Genomic DNA, 5,458 nt, shown 5'->3' with positions numbered 1-5,458 from the left:
TGCATATCACAAATCCAAACAATAATGCACATACACTCAATCAGGATCACATGAATCAGAATCATATTCAACATTCATCTCCTATGCATTCTAGTATTCATTTAAATAGTCTAGACAAAGATAGCATCTCACCTTCAATGCCCTATAATAGTCCCATGCATCATTTGGAAGCTTTTGACAATCCTGACCATACATCACACACAAATGTAGACACTAGTCCTAGATTAGATACACAGGTGCATGATTCACCTAGTCTCCCTACTCATATTATGCTGAGAAGATCCACAAGAATTTCAAAATCGCCAGCTTACTTGAAAGATTACAAATGTATGACAGCCATCAATGAAAATTCAAAAATCATGCGAAACCTTCAAAGATATCCTATCTTAGACTTTTTATCCTATCATTCTATTTTTCCCATGCATCTTGCATACTCATTAGCTATTCAAAACATCGAGCCTAAGCACTATGAAGAGGCGATATCTCAAACTTGCTGGCAAGAAGCTATTAAGGCTGAACTGACTGCTCTGGATGAAAATAAAACCTGGAAGTTGACCTCACTCCCACCTGGCAAGAAGGCAATAGGATGTAAGTGGGTATTTGATGAGCGGATAATTTATACGCTTTTTGGCATTGTTTTTAGTATGTTTTTAGTAGGATATAGTTACTTTTAGGGATGTTTTCCTTAGTTTTTATGTTAAATTCACATTTCTGGACTTTACTATGAGTTTGTGTGTTTTTCTGTGATTTCAGGTATTTTCTGGCTGAAATTGAGGGACTTGAGCAGAAATCAGATTCAGAGGTTGAAGAAGGACTGCTGATGCTGTTGGATTCTGACCTCCCTGCACTCAAAGTGGATTTCCTGGAGCTACAGAACTCGAAATGGTGCGCTTTCAATTGCGTTGGAAAGTAGACATCCAGGGATTTCCAGCAATATATAATAGTCCATACTTTGGCCAAGAATTGACGACGTAAACTGGCGTTCAACACCAGCCTTCTACCCAAATCTGGCGTCCAGCGCCAGAAAAGGATCCAAAACCAGAGTTGAATGCCCAAACTGGCACAGAAACTGGCGTTCAACTCCACAAATGGCCTCTGCACGTGCAACACTCAGGCTCAGCCCAAACACACACCAAGTGGGCCCCGGAAGTAGATTTATACATCAAATACTTACTCATGTAAACCCTAGTAGCTAGTTTATTATAAATAGGACCTCTTACTATTGTATTAGGCATCTTTGGATTACCTTATGATCCTTTGATTACGTTTTAAGGGGGCTGGCCATCTCGGCCATGCCTGGACCTTCACTTATATATTTTCATACGGTAGAGTTTCTACACTCCATAGATTAAGGTGTGGAGCTCTGCTGTTCCTCAAAGATTAATGCAAAGTACTACTGTTTTCTATTCAATTCTTCTTATTTCGCTTCTAAGATATCCATTCGCACCCAAGAACGTGATGAAGGTGACGATTATGTGTGACGCTCATCATCCTTCTCCCTTATGAACGCGTGCCCGACAAACACTTCTGTTCTACATGAATTAAGCTAGAATGAATATCTCTTAGATCTCCTAACCAGAATCTTCGTGGCGTAAGCTAGAATGATGGCGGCATTCAAGAGAATCCGGAAAGTCTAAACCTTGTCTGTGGTATTCCGAGTAGGATTCAATGATTGAATGACTGTGACGAGCTTCAAACTCGCGATTGCTGGGCGTTAGTGACAGACGCAAAAGGAGGGTGAATCCTATTCCAGCATGATCGAGAACCGACAGATGAATAGCCGTGCCGTGACAGGGTGCGTGAGCATATTATTCACTGAGAGGAGGGGATGTAGCCACTGACAACGGTGATGCCCTTGCATATAGCCAGCCATGGAAAGGAGTGAGACTGATTGGATGAAGATAGCAGGAAAGCAGAGGTTCAGAGGAACGAAAAGCATTTCCATTCGCTTATCTGAAATTCCTACCAATGATTTACATAAGTATCTCTATCCTTCTTTTATTATATCATATTCGAAAACACCTTTATCACTTTATATCTGCCTGACTGAGATTTACAAGGTGACCATAGCTTGCTTCATACCAACAATCTCCGTGGGATTCGACCCTTACTCACGTAAGGTATTACTTGGACGACCCAGTGCACTTGCTGGTTAGTTGTATCGAAGTTGTGACAATTATGAATTAAGATCAAAGCACCAAGCTTTGGAGCCATTACCAGGGATTGTTCGAGCCTGGACATCACAATTTCGTGCACCAAGTTTTTGGCGCCGTTGCCGGGGATTGTTTGAGTTTGGACAACTGACGGCTCATCTTGTTGCTCAGATTAGGTAATTTTCTTTTCGTTTTGTTTTCAAAAATTTTTCAAAAATAATTTCAAAAATCTCTCATATGTTTTCGAAAAAAATAAATAAATAAATAAATAAAAATGTTTTCAAAAATTTATTCAAAATTTTTAAGAATGAATTCTAGTGTTTCATGAAGCATGTGAAGCCTGGCTGGCTGTAAAGCCATGTCTAAATTCATTTGGACTGAGGCTTGCAATTTGTTATCAAGAGCAACTTAGTTGTTGCTCATCCACCTGCTGCTGATCCATGATCACCTGCTGAAGCTTGGCTGGCCATTGGCCATGTCTAGTGTTTTGGACCGGAGCTTTCTCTGAAAGCTTGGCTGGCTAGTGAGCCATGTCTAATTCCTGGACTGAAGCTTTAGACTAACATGGCAAGATTCCTGGAATTCATATTAAAAATTTTTGGAATCCTCATTTTTCCTTTTAATATGCGAAAAATATAAAAGAAAAATCCAAAAAAATTAGAAAATCATAAAAATCAAAAATATTTTTCTGTTTCTTGTTTGAGTCTTGAGTCATATCATAAGTTTGGTGTCACATGCATATGCATCTAGTATTTTTCGAAAATATCATGCATTCATAGTGTTCTTCATGATCTTCAAGTTGTTCTTGGTAAGTCTTCTTGTTTGATCTTGATGATTTTTTGTTTTGTGTCTTTTCATGTTTATCATATGCATTCTTGAATTCTTAGTGCGTAAGCATTAAAGAATTCTAAGTTTGGTGTCTTGCATGTTTTCTTTGCATTAAAAATTTTTCAAAAATATGTTCTTGATGTTCATCATGACATTCAAAGTGTTCTTGGTGTTCATCTTGACATTCATAGCATTCTTGCATGCATCACATGTTTTGATCTAAAAATTTCATGCATTGCATTTTTTTTTTGTGTTTTTCTCTCTCATCATGAAAATTCAAAAATCAAAAAAATATCTTTCCCTTTTTCTCTCATCAAATTCGAAAATTTGGATTGACTTTTTCAAAAATTTTTAAATCAAATTGTTTCTCATGAGTCAAATCAAATTTTCAATTTGAAAATCTTATCTTTTTCAAAATCTTTTTCAAAAATCAAATCTTTTTCAAAATTCTTAGTTATTTTCGAAAATTCCAAAAATATTTTTCAAAAAATATTTTTCTTATTTTTATACCAAATTTTCGAAAATAACATAATCAATTAATGTTTTGATTCAAAAATTTGAAGTTTGTTACTTGCTTGTTAAGAAAGATTCAAACTTTAAGTTCTAGAATCATATCTTGTGATTTCTTATGAATCAAGTCATTAATTGTGATTTTAAAAATCAAATCTTTTTCAAAACTAATTTCAATCATATCTTTTCAAAAATATCTTCTTATCTTATCTTTTTCAAAAATATCTTTTCAAAATATCTTTTCTAACTTCCTAACTTCTTATCTTTTCAAAAATTGTTTCAACTAACTAACTAACTTTTTGTTTGTTTCTTAACTTTTTCAAAACTACCTAACTAACTCTCTCTCTCTCTCTAATTTTCGAAAATATCTCCCCTCTCTTTCAAAAATTTCTTTTTTATTAACTAATTATTTTTATTTTTAAATTTTAAAAATTTTTCGAAAATTTCTAACATTTTTCAAAAACCATTTTTCAAAAATCACTAACTCTTTTTCAAAATAATTTTCGAAAATTATACCTCCCCCATCCTATTCTATTTATTCATTCATATCCTAACATCTCATCTCACATCTCTTCCATCCGTACAGTTGTGCTTCTTCCTTTACATCACATTCTTTGTCTCCCCCTCTTTTCTTCCACTCACAAAGGGATCCCTATACTGTGGTATAAAGGATCTCTATTATTATTATTATTTTTCTGTGCCTTCTTCTTTGTCATATGAGCAGGAGCAAGGATAAGAACATTCTTGTGGAAGCAGATCCAGAACCTGAAAGGACTCTGAAGAGAAAATTAAGAGAAGCTAAAATACAACAATCCAGAGATAACCTTTCAGAAATTTTCGAACAGGAAAAGGAGATGGCAGCCGAAAATAATAATAATGTAAGGAAGATGCTTGGTGACTTTACTGCACCTAATTCCAATTTACATGGAAGAAGCATCTCCATTCCTGCCATTGGAGCAAACAACTTTGAGCTGAAACCTCAATTAGTTTCTCTGATGCAGCAGAACTGCAAGTTTCATGGACTTCCATCTGAAGATCCTTTTCAGTTCTTAACTGAATTCTTGCAGATATGTGATACTGTTAAGACTAATGGAGTAGATCCTGAAGTCTACAGGCTCATGCTTTTCCCTTTTGCTGTAAGAGACAGAGCTAGATTATGGTTGGATTCTCAACCCAAAGACAGCCTGAACTCTTGGGATAAGCTGGTCACGGCTTTCTTAGCCAAGTACTTTCCTCCTCAAAAGCTGAGCAAGCTTAGAGCTGATGTTCAAACCTTCAGACAGAAAGAAGGTGAATCCCTCTATGAAGCTTGGGAAAGATACAAACAGTTGACCAAAAAGTGTCCTTCTGACATGCTTTCAGAATGGACCATCCTGGATATATTCTATGATGGTTTATCTGAGCTATCAAAGATGTCACTGGACACTTCTGCAGGTGGATCCATTCATCTAAAGAAAACGCCTGCAGAAGCTCAAGAACTCATTGACATGGTTGCTAATAACCAGTTCATGTACACTTCTGAAAGGAATCCTGTGAGTAATGGGACGCCTATGAAGAAGGGAGTTCTTGAAGTTGATACTCTGAATGCCATATTGGCTCAGAATAAAATATTGACTCAGCAAGTCAATATGATCTCTCAGAGTCTGCATGGAATGCAAGCTGCATCCAACAGTACTCAAGAGGCATCTTCTGAAGAAGAAGCCTATGATCCTGAGAACCCTGCAATAGCAGAGGTGAATTACTTAGGTGAACCTTATGGAAACACCTATAACTCAACATGGAGAAATCATCCAAATTTCTCATGGAAGGATCAAAAGCCCCAACAAGGCTTTAATAATGGTGGAAGAAACAGGTTTAGCAATAGCAAGCCTTTTCCATCATCAACTCAGCAACAGACAGAGAACTCTGAACAAAATGCTTCTAATTTAGCAAATCTAGTCTCTGATCTATCTAAGGCCACTGTAAGT

The 5,458-nt window shown here is 36.4% G+C and overlaps 1 non-coding gene across 1 annotated transcript; it reads right to left on the bottom strand.

The window, feature by feature from the left end:
* Nucleotides 1-4,741: 4,741 nt before the first annotated feature.
* LOC112773622 (small nucleolar RNA R71) lies at nt 4,742-4,849 on the bottom strand. Its single transcript, XR_003188163.1, has one exon. It is a non-coding gene; the product is annotated as a small nucleolar RNA R71 (small nucleolar RNA).
* Nucleotides 4,850-5,458: the final 609 nt, after the last annotated feature.

The sequence above is a fragment of the Arachis hypogaea genome, chromosome 18 (genome assembly GCF_003086295.3).
Source record: "Arachis hypogaea cultivar Tifrunner chromosome 18, arahy.Tifrunner.gnm2.J5K5, whole genome shotgun sequence".
NCBI classification, from domain to species: Eukaryota; Viridiplantae; Streptophyta; class Magnoliopsida; order Fabales; family Fabaceae; genus Arachis; species Arachis hypogaea.
This window is presented reverse-complemented; position numbering and strand designations above follow the sequence as displayed.